We start from the raw sequence: 14,634 nt of genomic DNA on the forward strand, positions 1-14,634 counted from the left end.
CTAAAAGATGAGTAAATGAATACCTATGCTAACCCATTCAACATCTGTTCACTGAAATAATTCATATATAAAATGCTACATTCAGCACAGGAAAAGTCAAATGGGATGCTTATGCCAACAGTGGCGTGTAGATGCATTTTTCCAGATGACATTATTTTGAGGCTGAATCCCTGACAGCTGTACCTTGTTGACAGACATGATGGTAAAGCACTTACCTCTGGATTCTGCACAGGGAAATATACAAAGCCAATTATTTTACTGGATCAAGCAGAGCAAAGGCATTGTGGAGTTGTGAATGTTGTAATTTATTCTTGAGGTCCTTACCATGGCGCATGTCTGTCTTTTGTGCTTGTATAAAAGCTAAAGTCAATAAAGAATGTGGGCCACTTTCAGATTTTGAGTACTGTTTCTTCACTCATAAGATCTTATAAGTGAGTGATATGAGATTTTACCTTCATCAGCTCTTCCCTCTATGATGAATAGTTTGTCAGTTTGTCAGTCTAGTCAAACCTGGAGACTCGGTTCTTGTAAGTAGAAAGGCTCTGAGAGAGAAGATAAAGAACAAGCCAAAAGCTGCAGCTGGAGAAAATTCAGTGTGGATCAATGAGAAGTCATCTTCCACCAGACTGTCAGAGAAGAGAAGGTTTATTAATATAAGGAGTACATATCACAAACAAATGGTCGTTTTTGCTTTTCAGTACGGTCCCTGCATCATCTCCATCATGCAGGGGAGGGCAGCTTCTAGAAAAAAGGTGCTAAATTAAGTAACCATTGCTCTTGTCCTCCTTGTAATTTTTTAATCTCATCTCTTTAAATCAATGTTTAGGCATCTGTAGACCTAAGCTATAGCTGCAGTATGCCAAATGTATTTATAGTAGAAGATTTTTCTGTATGTTTTACCAATCTTGATGTCCAAAATATTTATTTATTTGCTAGAAAAGCAACTTTCTTTTTCATTATGTGTGGAGCCAAACTCATGCATGCCACACTCTAGTGGCCATGTGCAAACAGGTCTTTTAGGTAGGAATTAAGTAACTGCTTAAGCAGATGAAAGGTGTTAGAAAGACAGAATGACTCAGGATGTCTGGTTTCAGTAGTAATGATTATAACCTGAGGCTTCTTTTTCTCCCTTCTATTTGATGACCCTTCATTGAAGTGGGTATGATAAAAGATATAATTTCTAAATTCAGATAATCTTTGCCTGTTTTACAGTGTGTTTCTACAATCACCACTGAATACCATTGCCCAACTGAATGGGCATACAGGATATGCTTCAGATTCTGGAAATGTCAGGCACCCGATGAAAGACTTGACTTTTTCTATCTAGACAGCCAACAACTACTGGTCTACTTTGGAAGTGACCTCCTGCTTACCTCTAGCTCCATACTAATTACTGAGATTTGTCTTCTTAAGAGGTTTGTATATCTGCTTGTACAGTAAAGAGTGAGGTGTATGTTTTGAGGCCCAGGCTGGTTCAAAGGGATTGGTGTTTCTCCCTCTGTGTGTGAAGAAGCTAAGGTTTTTTGTGTGGGGGTTTTTTATTTTGTTTTGTTTTTGTTTTTGTTTTTTTTTGTTTGTTTGTTTTGTTTGTTTGTTTGTTTGTTTGTTTTTATGGAGGAGGCTATGTAGTACAAAGCAAGCCTCTTTCACTACAAATGTTTGACAACAACTCTTAGAACATATTTAAGGCTTTGAAAGCCTTTGGCATTGGACTAAAAAGTTGGAATCTCTAGAAACAGATTTTCTCAGCCGCTCAAGAATAGTTTCTCCTGTACTGGCATCGAGCAGATTGCCAGAGAGCCTGTTGTGTTGTTTCTCTTTAACATCTCTCACAAAACATGAAATAATTTGAAATTACATGACAATTTAAATGCTGATAAATATTGAGATAGAATGGACTTTACCTGGCTTCTATCACAACTGTGATGACATGGCTGTGCTGACAGTATTAAGTGTGTTTGTGCTTGTGTATGTATATTTATAAAACAAGAGGGCTAAGATGTTATTTGCAAAGTTCAGGCAGAAAAAAGTATTTGTGAGAGTTATTTCTCTCTTTTTAACTTCGATTAGCATTTGAAAGTGTTCACAGGAATCGTTTTTACCAGTCTGCTTGATCCATCTATTCTCTGTCTCAAACAGATCTCTTATCTGACTTTGAAAATAGTAAACCACATGTCATAGCAGCAAAGCACCTGAGCAGGAGAAAGTGGTGCCATGTCTACTCTGTGGGGTTCCACCACAAACCTTTCCCTACAAGTTGACTAATAAATAATAAATGAAACATCCTTGTGTCATCTGAGATCTCTCTGTCTCTCAAGCATGCCATTGCCAATGTCTGCTCGGGGCAGTCTGCGTAACAGTGGCAAGTATTAGGAAGAAAGCTGAGAGCACTGTTTTTAGTTTGGGGCAGATAGAACATCCTTTACTTCAGTCCCGACACTATTTAGCCTGGACTTTAGCTTGTCAGCTCAGCGCAGGTAACATTTTTCAGTATGAAACTAGGATTTTCTGGTCGAAGCCCATTTGCACAAATTTGAATCCTTTTTAATTTTAATCACGGCTGCTCTCTGTTTTTTTGCTCCCGTATAATACACATTTTTTTTTATCAGCAGCAAACGGGAACATTTCATTCACCACATTGTTATTTCTAGTTTTAATGTCTTCATACTGTGATTGATGTGAATAATATGTTCAGCATGATTTTATGCCACAGATTGTCATCAAAAGATCTTTCCTTCTGGAGAATCTTTGGCTTGGCTAAAACACTAGACATTTTTTTCTCAAAAATATTAAGAAAATTCATTAAGGATAAGGCTAAAAGAGAGAGAGGAGATCCTAAATTTTCAGTGCAGGGAGATGACTGAAGTGTCTAAAACAGGTTTCTCATACTGCTGATAAAGTTGGACAGGGGTTGCCATTCTCTCTGTTTCCAAATAAACTTATATTACTATTTCTGAAAAAGAGACTGCCTTACAGTCTGTATGCACTTTTGTGTCCATGTACAGCTTGTGTTATCAAATTGCCCTGCCCAAAGAGCAGCCTAGAATTACTCCTAATTGTAACTGTGCTAATGAAATTTTCCTGGAGCATCATCTACTGGGGTGTTGTTTTTGGTCGGAGGGTTTTAGAGCCTTTATTTACATGGATTAGGCCCACTCCAATGAGGGTTCTCCTCAAGCTGTTCCTGACACAACCTGTTGTTCCTGGCAGAACAAAAGATCCTGGGATAATTCTGAACAGACTGTTCATATGTGCCTCACTGTCGCAGAAGTGGGCTGTTCCATTCCCATTCTGTGCCTGGGAATGCCACTGTGTATATTTGTAATTTAGTCAAGAGTGATACATCCCGGGTCAGGCTCAATGCAGCCAGCTTCCCCAATGTACTTACAGTGCTGCTGTCACAGTGTTTGAAATTTGAGGATCTTTTCTCTGCTTCATGTCTCTCCTGTATATGAAGAGGTAATAGCCTTGTGACTGCTGTTACTTGCAATCATCATAACTTTATGTACCATGATAGGTCTCCTTTTTCCTTGTTCAAATATGCACAAACTAGAAGACTTCAAAGGAAGACAAGTTGTTTTTGCCATTGTCCTATTGCTTGGCTGTTCACAAAGCACTTCCAAGCATAAACAACATCTTCTGGTGCAAGCTTCAAACTGTACTTGTGCATTTGGAGTTAACCCAACCTGCTTATTTTGGCGTTGTGATACAGAAAGAACAATCATTATTATTAAACAGGATTCCAATTATTGTCAGCCTGTAGGGTCAGTTGAATATCCAACACTGATCAAATTTCTGAAGGGCTGAACAGAAATATGTCTATTTTTATGTAAATTCCGACCAGAGGACTCCCAACCCTGTCAAAAACCAGGCTATATATTTCTCCTCTCAGATATGGCCTTTATTTAACTGTTTCTGAACATCTGGCTTTATTGAATGTGGCTTGTTCAAAATAAAATCCTCTGGTTCCCTGACATACTTCCTAAAGCTCTGGGAGCAGCACACCTTCTTCTCCCTGTAATTTTTCTGGGATTGCAGCCTAGAGAAGAAGGTCTGGTATAAGGCTGTTTGTGCCAGTGAATTGATTAATAAAAGACTGTCAGATTCCTTACGAAGACCTGTTGCCCAAAGTAGCATAACTATATTCATAGGCACGATGTTATACTGAGAGTCTTTATGGTAGAGACAAGTGCCTTCTTTTATCCATCCTTTTCTTCCCTTAAGTCTTCAAGTCTTCAGGACTTTCTACTCTTCACCTCTTGTTAGTAAGAGTGATGACTTTCAAGTTAACGTCCTTCTTGCTGTAATTTTCACAGGCATTACATATTGGCTACATGTCCTTCTCATCCATGAGGATTTCAAGTAAAAAAAAACAACCTTTTTTTTTTCACAGAGGTGTTTCCTGTGTTCCAAAAAAACAACTTAAACAATGAGACCTTTTAAAATTATCCAGTAGTAATTGAAATTAATTTCTTGCCCAGTGAAAAAGACCAATGAGATAAACAAATTTTTTTTTCTCTATGTAGAAATCAAGGTAATACCATCTATTTTTCAGGGATGTTAGTATCATATAGCTATGATGTGTCCTTATACCCCATGGGTATTTTTTTATTATTTTGTGAATAAAATTTTTAGCTGGAATTTAGTTTTTCTCCTTCCTGCCTTGAAAATAATCTAAGAGATATGGAAACTGTGGTGTGAATTATTCTTCAGTTTTACCCAACAGAATTAAATAATTTTACTATGGCTTTGGTTTTTGTTCTGCCTTCTTTGTGGTGCTTCTATTCTAGTTCAAGACACTGAACCTGTGTTTAGTTATTCCTAGGGAAGGAAGGCGTTCTTTCACGAAATCTCCAGGAAGACATACTGCATTTTTTGATGTAAGACTCCTGATACAAATTGTAGATTTGCTGTAGTGGGGAGGATTTTGTTGTTATGTTTGGTCTCATGACTTGTTTCAGGCTTATTTGGCATTTTGAGCTCATTACTTTCTTTCATTCTTTTTTTATGTTGGGGTTGATACATTTTGAGGCACTAGTGCTATGGATATTTTGTCTTTTCTGAAATTTCTTATTCCAGGCCAGTATTCTTATTTCCTTCTTCACTGATTAGCTGGGTCAGATAGCATTGGGACAACTGTTTTTCCTCTCTCTTATTAGGTTTCTCTGTCTTTCTTCAAAGTTACAGCATCCCATTTGGTATGCTTTAATATTTCTCTGCTTCATTCTCTCTGTGTGCTGCTTTGCATTTTTTATTGATTTTATTTAGTGGTGAAAACTAGAAAATATTAGAGCTGTCAGCCATCTTTTGTCCATTTTGCATTTAGTCTATAGTGGCTCTGAAAGGTCTTGTGGAGTTAATACATGCCCTGCAAAACCAGCCACTTCAAGCATGCTTATTTTTCTCTTTCACTGACTATTTATATTCTTCAGTTTACTTTATAATTGCATTGACAAACTCGTATTTTTTTGTTTGAAGTTCAGTGGTTCATCCTGCAAGATGTGCTAGAATTAATATCACAGAAGTTAGGTGTAATTGCTTCAAATTTTAACTAAAAATTTAAGTTCTTACTTTTTTGTGTGTTGCATAGGGAGTAAATGAAATAACATAAATGACACATGGTTTATGGGACAAAGTCTGCTTTTGTATTTCTTCTGGACTGGCCATCCATCATGGGTACTATTCAGTTATTTCTCTGCAAAGATAAAAGTAGCTCCACTGTTTGAAATGCAGATTTAGGAGTACTGGGTTTCTAATGAAAGACATTTTGGACCAAATTTAACCTGTTTGGATCATATAATGCTGATGGGGAGATGTTAATTGCAAAAATACATACAGTATGTTCTGTGAGTCTTTTCTTTCCACATGATCTGCAAATAAGAAGACTGGATATATTACAGGGAAGTGAATATTTGAGATCTGTGGGATTAGAAGATCGACTATTGACTTCAAAGAGAACTAAATGCTTTTAAACATTTTGCCTTTGATATTATTTTTGGGAATACTTGCATAGCTGGACAATGGTCAATACAAATCTTTGACAGCAGAAATCTGCCTTTTTTTTAGGGAGGTTTGGAGCTTTCAATTTGCTTTATCAGCAGAGAAGCTAGCTTCTGTTCTCTGAACTGAGGGTATTAAGATTAGGATAAACTTGTGAAATACATGTAATTTTGCAGAAGGTGTAGAAAAGCTACATCAGAAACCATTAAGAAAAATGATGATTCAGAGATGTCTGTTGTGGCCTAATCCAGAACTATCTGACACAGCACTGCCCAGTGAGTAGGTTTTATGCAAACTTTTGTACTGTTAATGATGACTCCACTTGGCTTGTACTTCACTTCATTTTTAGCCTGTGGACAGCATTGTAAGGGGAATGGTTATTCTACAAATCATCATTCCCCAACAGCAAAAAGTCAATCTGGGCATTTGGAAATGACACAGTAATTTCTTGACCCTCACAGCAAATTTCCCAGGGACTTTAGAGAGGCCATGGTCATGCAGAAATGTCAACTTCTATACTGTAAGGCTGCATCTTTATTTGGACTCAGTGTCTGCAGTACACAAGATGACTGCCACTGTGCTGTGACTGTCATTGGTCACTTCCCAAGCTTCAGAGAGACTTCCTCCTGCTTTTTCCCTTTTTACCCAGTGCAGGTGGTGTATCATTAGAGCTTCTCCCTGTTCTCATCCCCCAAAAACTGTGCACGTGACAATGAAATACTGCCTTCTGGAGAAAAAGAAGAATTCAGCCGAGGAAGAAAAGTCTTCCCCTTCCTGCACATGAGAGCTTAAAAGCACATAGCATTGAGAGATTAGCCTTCAGTCAGTTCACTGCAGGCTGCTCGGTACTTTATTGCTGGACACCAAAGGATTCCACTCCTGACATGACAACCCTGTTTGTGCAGAGCTCAGCAGCCTTGAGCTTTTCAGCAAGGCCGCTGGAGAGCCCTTGAGAAGTGAACTTTACTGAGCATGAGCTTCCGGGGGGCCAGGAATGACAGGAAGCCAGGAAGCTCTGCCCCAGAAGATGGAAAATTCCATCTGCTTATCTCTCTCTATTCCCTGAAGTATCGTGCCTGACAGTTGCTTCTCTCATACGTTATTTGCAGGTTACACCAATGCTTTCTGGAAGTCGAGAGTCAGCAGACTTGGTTTTCATGTGATGTTTACATACTCTTCTTATCGCCTTGGGTATTATTTCACTTCCTTATCTCGAATGTGCTTGGTACATGAAGTTATCTGACCTCTGTTCTCTCCTCCTGCCTTCTTTTCTTGGCAGCTGTAATTTCTGCATTTTCTTTCCATAATAAACTATTCTAATTTAATTTCTTCTTTTTCAATCCTATTGTAATTTGTACAGGTTTCTACTTGCCTGGAAAGTTATTCCTAAAATTTCACTTGTCCCTACAAGAAGTGTGGGTCTTGGCCTATATATCTATCTCTAATGTATAGTATATATAACTGAAATTTACATCTGACCTAATGATTTGTAGGATCACATGACAGAAAAGTTGTGGGGAATATATTGCAATATACTGAAAGATCAGTGCCAGTTGAAAAGTTCTGCAGATAAGACTATTTGTTTTCAGTATCAGAAAATTAGGGGCTTGAGCCTATATTCATTTTGTGTCAAATTCCCTAAGTTTATTTGGATTTTTATGTCTGTAAAGGAGGCTCAATTTGCTTTTAGTGTTGGATATTACATTAGTACATGGCCAGAAGAGACTGTTCTTATCTTTCTCAAAATCCCTGCATTTAATAAATCCAAGAATTGCACTTGTTGACCAGTGGTGAATTGGAAAGTCATTCATTTGAATAGCCAGCAGGAGCTCAAATCTTTTTCCACATCTGCTTCCAGAGTAGACTCTCACCATGACCTCTGCCTCATTTTGTTACTAGCTGGATTATTGTAGAGCTGACTTTCTTAAACTAAACACTATTCTTTCCATGTACCTTCCCAAGTGATCCAAATTCAGGCACAATCTGATCTTGTAATTGTGTTAGTCCAAGTTTCTTTTCAGTGCCATCTTTCTAGGCTTCATAGCAAGTTTAGCTGTCAATGTTAATTGTGCAAAAAGCTATTGCAAAACCCACAGTTCCAATTAAGATGATATTTTATGACATGCTTCTTAGTTTGGCTGGTCCTTGTAAGTGTTGCATTAATCTCGTCACCTTTGGTGCCAGCAATATGGAGCGTCCCTGGAGAATGGAAGGCACCAGTGCCTCTATTTTGTTCATAACAAGATACTGTGGATCTCCAGCCAGGTGCAGTATAGGTGCTACCTCCCAACAGTGCTCCACTCTGCTTTCCCAGCTCAACACCCGTTTCTCTGACTACCCAGGAGACCCATTTATTAGACCTCTCTTGCAGCGTTTAATTTTCAATGAGTTCTCTAATATGTAATTTTCATCATATTCTAAGCCATCTCAGTACATGAACATGAATACTTCATCCAGACCTCTTGTATGGCTTTTGGATGCAAGTTTTCAATACCTGTTTTCAGTTTTGCCTTTCAAAAATCACTTGTTTCAGTAGCTGTTTAATCTGACCTTTTTTTTTTTTTTTGTAGATTTGTGAAGTTTTTTATTATTGTTGTTTTGTTCCTTAATTTCCTTGTGAGAGGAGGGAAGTTTGTCTCTGGGTTTTTCTCAGCTATATGATGAAGTTATATGGCATAGTTCTGGGATTTGTATTTTAATAACAGTAAATGAATATTTTTCTGGGTCTGTAATGCCTCTGTTACTGCGATTCTTTTCACTCTTAGCACTCTTAGAAATCTTACTGTCTTGAACTCTCCATGCCACTGAGTTATGTCCTTTTGTCATGCTACAAAGTTTCTGTCAGCCTGGCTTGTAACTTAGTTTCCTGCATATCATTGTCCTTATTTACAGAAGAATTTGTGTACTTTATTTTGAACATCAAGTAGGAAGAAATATTTTTTCAAGTAAATTTTTTTTAATGCTGTTGTTCTTAACCTTCTAACTAAAGTTTCCCTTCTCTGCCAGCTTCTTCTGCTCATAAGGGACAGTTCTGGCAACATGTATTTTATTTGGGTAGAATAAGCTTTTTGTCTGGCACTACTTTTTTTTTTTTTTTTGTGTGTGTGTGTGTGTGTGTGTTTCCTTTCCTCCAGTTCTCTGCTATTCCTGGTACACTTGAGCATGAGATAACAAGCTGGCTTTAAATGGGATCATTGCTGGGTTTGTGCTCTTATTTTTTCCTTCTGCTTGTTTGAGGTTCATTATTTGTCTTAAATTGTTGCCAGCATGAACATTGGTAAGGAGACAGACACAGCAGGAAGCAAGAGTTATGCTGTTGGGATTATACTCCAGGGGAGACTGCATGCTGTTTTCTGGTACGATTGATCAGCTGAAATGCACAGAGCTTTTTAATGTGAAGAAATCCAGTTTGAAAGGGGGTCTGTTTGGTTATGACCCAGATAGGAAGGTGAGGATTTCCCCCTTCCCTCACAGGTAGAGATTTCACCAAGGGCAAGGGGGAAATATTGATGAGCAATATTAAGACATAAAAGTGAGGGAGGTAGTCAGGCTCAGCAGCTTGACTACAAATCAGCTTTGATTTGTAAGCCACAGATATGTGCATGGAGCATGACAGGGCTTTTGAAGCCAGAGGCAAGTGCAGGCTGCAAAGGTCCTGGGCAGAGCTCTGGAAATAGAGGACTTTAACTTTTGAAGGGCAGCCCCCAAGCCCCATTACATATAGACAACCACTGAGTAAATGTGGCCATGGGGAAGCATGGCCAAAGGGTGCAAGAGGAGTGGTCATCAGTTGTACTCAACACATGAAGACTCCAGCACAATATTTAGTTTGGTTGGTTGGTTGGTTGGTTGGTTGGTTGGTTGGTTGGTTGGTTGGCTGGTTGGTTTTCAAAGGCGAAGAGAATGAAGAAAACAAACTGTTCCCGTCATGGTACAAGGCTCAAAACGCCCACGCTGTGACAGCAGTGGTCTCCTTTCCTGTGGATTGTGATTTCATTTAGAGGGTCTTCACACAGGTAGGCAATGTGGATGAGAGGTGCTTTGCAGGACTGAAGTAATAATAAAGAAGAAATCAAAACACTAGGAAGCCCTCTAGGAGATGCAAAGATGCCTACACCAGGTTATCTTTCTGCTATGGTGTTCTTGGAGGGTCTCCGTGTAAGGAGAGCCCATGCAGAAGTCAGGATATGCTGTTTTACCCAGAAAATGCCTCTGGTAATTTCATTCCTCATACCACTGAGCAACATCATTGGCTATCCTGGGAGATATCCATGGGAAGAGTTATTATTAAACACAGGTTATTTGCTTCTTTTTTTAAAGGACTGGAATAGAGGCACTTCCAAGAGTCAGGAACAGTTCAACAAGAAGGATTAGAAGTGTCCTATCGGTATTTGCTTTGGCAGATGCAGAAGTGAAAAATAAAAATTCTTGGATGTGGCCCAGTTTAATTTTAGGTCAGAGAAAGCTCTATATTCCTCCAACCTGGCTATTTTAATTGTATTATGAAAATATTCCTGCAGCTTTTGCCATTTTATTATCAGACCAACTTCTCTGTAAAATATGTCATCCATTTAAAGTTTTTTTTAAAGAAAGAAGTATGGGAATGAACAGCTCTGCTTTCTTTAGTTCTCTAAAGTACAAAAACATTTTTATTTTAAATTTTTAAAGAGAATTCTTTCTCTCATGTAGGATCCTCTCTGCCAAACCAGGCATCTCAGCACCATTAAAGACAGAAACCTTTCCAATTGTTTCTAGGTAGCTTGAAGTGAGGTTGTGTAGATACCATGTCTTTTGTTATAAAATATTAAAGGAAGAACTCTGACAGAAGAGAAAAACTCTTAGGTTTTTTTCAGAGGAAATGCCTTTGTATAAACACTGATAGGAGCAGGAGGGTCTAATGAAAAAATGCAAATTATTGATATTTTAAAATAAATATTTACAATGTGTATTTTAGCAGAACTGTATAAATGTAAACCAGTTCATTTGCCACCTGCAAAGAAATTATCTGGTTTTATTTTTAGTACCTATGGTAGGTAGCAGGAGATTTGTACTCCTTACATGAATCATAATACATAGAAATGTTTTCATTGCTGTATTCATTCGGAAATTCTGTACTTGTGCTGGAAAAAAGAAATAATAGGCTAAAGTACCCCGGTATGATTATTTATAACAAGCCTAAAAGTTTTTTCATCCCTGTTCCTCATCTGGAGGAACTCAGGATTATCTGATTTGCTGCTTGCATTCTGCTTGACTTTCTTGTTTGTTTGGGGTTTTTTAATTATTGGGAGACTGGGAGGTGTACTGAGTGTAAACCATCAGTGCTTCAAACTTTTCCATTTGTTTGGCAAAAATGTTCATGGTTTTGTAGTGGTATGGTCTTTAAAAGATTAGGTTCTGTTTAATGATTAATGTCAAACGGTCTTTTTTATCTTTGTCTTTTAAAGTTCTCATAGGTAAGAAAGCGACAGTAAGTCAGCATCCACTGAGTGCAAAGAGACATTTTTGTCAGATTTATACATGTACTCCCAGACTTTCTGTGCAAAGCAGATCTTGGGTCTCAAGGACACCTGCAGAATATTTCCTAAAGTGAGACAGCTCTCAAGGCACTAGAAAGGGAGAAACATCAGTTGGAAATAAGTCATTCTCAGCAATCTGAAAAACTGCTGAATGTGATCCCTCCATTGCAAGCTGTAGGTAGCACACTGCTCAGTGCAGTCTTCAATGACTGTAGTGTGGTAAATAGGACAGTGGTAAGGCAAGATACACAAATATCAAGTGTTTCCATGTCTCAATGGCTGCATGTGATCAGAGGAAGAATCACAGATATCACCAGCTCATGATGTGAATTTGAAAACCTGCTGAGGTTTGGTTTGGCCAATCACTGTTTGAAACAGACATGTGTTAATACATTTTCCAAAAGAAGCTTTTTTTGCCCAAGCAAGAAACATGTTTTGAGTTCTTACCAATTACAGGCCTAGAGTGTAAAAAACTCTGGGTCACTGGTTCTGATTTTGACCTTTCCTTTCATAAGAGAAAGTCTGAGCTCTCTGAGAATATACTAACATGTGGAAACCAATTATTTGCTCTCACTTTAGGTCTACAGACTATCAAAAAGTATCAAAAGTATCAAAATAACACAACACACTCTGGTTTCAAGGCATGTAAAATTAAAAAGTACTGTATACACAGATTGAAGAATATGTTCCAGGAGGAAGGCAACACTTTAACATTTGACATTAGTAAATAAACTTTGAAGTAAGTTTGACCAAGAAAGACTATGATTTTTTCATTCACATGGAATGACTATTATTCTTTTATGCCACTGTATCACTAACACTACACCTTATATGATACTTCAGGATAATAAGCCAATAAGGCGTATTTTATCTGCCATGAAAGATAGGCAACATGGCAGTGTAAATACCAAAGCTTGTAAGTGAGCTGCATGCTTTGCATGGAATGGCCGTTTCTGGGTTATAAGAAGTTATCAGCTTACTCTGTGAACAGAGGAATTTGCATGCTGGAGGATGTCTCTTAGGATTACTGCTATGTCTGAGAGGAGGTGTAGGGCAAGCGGGTTGTGAAAAACTGAAAGGTGGCTTTCCTCCATTCCTGGAAACTTCTCTCCCCCATCTCCATTAGAGCATGGGAAAGCTTAGAGGTCCATGGTGAAATCCCACAGAGATTTGTCAAGAACTAGGCAGGCCTGCATTTGAGATGCATCCATAGCCTACATCATCATCCATGACCTGTGACTTGGGACTGGAAATAGGATGGACACCCAGAGAGCCCAGTCACCAAGAAGCTGTAGGAATATGTGCCTCTGTTACGACTTCACTCTAACAGGCACAAAACTGGGCTAGAATATCTCAACAAAGTACTCTCACCCCTGTAGCTCTCTTTGTTGTGCAGAGGATTAACTACCCATGCATCAGCAACATTTTCAAGCAGCCTTACCATGAAGTGCAGCTCTAATGATAGATCAGGATCATCTGCCTGTCCCAGGCTCCCTGTTCACTTGCGCAAGGTCAGGCAATGAGACAATGCAGCTGCTGGCAGCTTGAGTGCCTGGGAAAGAACAATACAGGGTTTCAGCTTTGAATGCCCAGCACTGCCATTTAGAAGGACCATGTCGTCCCCCTTGATTGAAGCAAATCAACCTGCTTTATTTAGAGAAAATGTTACTGTATTTTTTAAAGAAAAAATCTTTGCTGAGCAAACAACTTTGCTTGCATTCTGCTAGCTCCAGTAACACTGATGTATGGAAAGCAATCAGCCCTGGAGTTTTAATAATATGTGAACTGCAGCCTTGCTCTGCAAGTGGATGGGACTGTAATAGTGTCTGCTAAAACTATTCCTGCCAAAACAAACACCAGGAGAGATTTCTTTTCCGTATACCAAAGTCTCACTTCAGCACTTGCCAGGGAACACTTTCCTCCTCCTGTCCTCTGCCTGTGCTGGACAAATAAAGAAGGCACAGCAGTACTGGAGGACTGCCTGAAAGGTTGTGGGCTGCAGTCCTTAATGCAGTGCTCTCTGTATGTTCAGAAAGGGCTTTACTCTTTCATTTCAGAGCTTGTATAAGACCTTAGGGCTGGGGCCTGCATTCTTTTGCAGTAAGCTCACAATATTGGATTCCCTTCGGACTTGCAAACCTTAGCCACATTCATATTTTATGTGAGCCACTCTGCACAACTGATTCTTCTGGTGTTTATTTTTCTTGATTTGAAATAATTCTTATTTCCCTCTGAGGAAACCTTGCCTGTTAATGACTGCTAGCTGTAGCATGCCATCAGCTATCCTCAGGTCTTCTCCCATGGCTCTGTCTAATCTTATCCATCACCTCCAGACATGAGGTCAGAGGTTACATGAAGTGGAGGGAAAAAATTATTCTTGTGAAGAACTGAATTATCTTGCTTTAAAATGTTGTCCTGAGATTAGCTATATAAGCCTGCTTGGCTCAAGTGATCTTCTCTCCTGTAGGAATGGAGGCTGAAAATTTCCCAGTGGTTACGTCATAGCTTTGATTTTTTCGGTTGTGTCATTGTATTTATCCATGTGTTTTTTGGGGGGTGTATTGTATCTCTCTTTGTGTTTGTAGTTACAAATGTCTGTGAAATTGAGATGAGAACCAAGATCTAGATCTGTTCCTCAAAGCCCCTTTTCCCCTCCAAAACAGCACCCAGAGCCTGGATCCAAGCCCAAGAGTAATTGGAGAGGAGCTGGTTCTTCCTTCACACCAAGATTGGGAGCAGCCAGGAGCAGCAGTGAGATAATGGTAGGTCTCAGAGTTCCAGATGGATGAGGACAGGTTATTCCCACAGATGCAAGTACCATTTTCCTTTGACTATGAAATTTGCACCCGTAGCTTACTTTTGAGCACACCAACCTTATGTTTCAAGATAGTTACCTTCAGGAAAATCTCCCAGTTCTTCTAGGACATGAAGCTCTGAAGGTGCATTTTGCAACCATGCAAAAAACCCATAGTATTCGGGATACCAACCAGAAACCTTTTCTTGAGTAGCCATTTTTCTTAAGTTGAGGAATAGTGACTTCTCTTTGATTAGACTTGCAGTGAAGACTTTGGTGGCTATCCTATATTATTTGAGAATATACACATGAGCCTTCTAGAAA

General features: G+C 38.9%; 1 long non-coding RNA gene across 2 annotated transcripts in view; it reads right to left on the reverse strand.

Moving 5' to 3' along the window:
- Nucleotides 1-281: 281 nt before the first annotated feature.
- The window catches only part of LOC148219824 (uncharacterized), a 47,226-nt gene continuing 32,873 nt past the window's right edge, over nt 282-14,634 (reverse strand). For both annotated transcript variants that reach the window (XR_015799282.1, XR_015799283.1), the window contains exons 2-3: nt 12,958-13,068; nt 282-626 (exon numbers count right to left, since the gene is read on the reverse strand). This is a non-coding gene — a long non-coding RNA (uncharacterized LOC148219824). The remainder of the gene's footprint in view (nt 627-12,957; nt 13,069-14,634) is intronic.

This window comes from Sturnus vulgaris, chromosome Z (genome assembly GCF_052056855.1).
Source record: "Sturnus vulgaris isolate bStuVul1 chromosome Z, bStuVul1.hap1, whole genome shotgun sequence".
NCBI classification, from domain to species: domain Eukaryota; kingdom Metazoa; phylum Chordata; class Aves; order Passeriformes; family Sturnidae; genus Sturnus; species Sturnus vulgaris.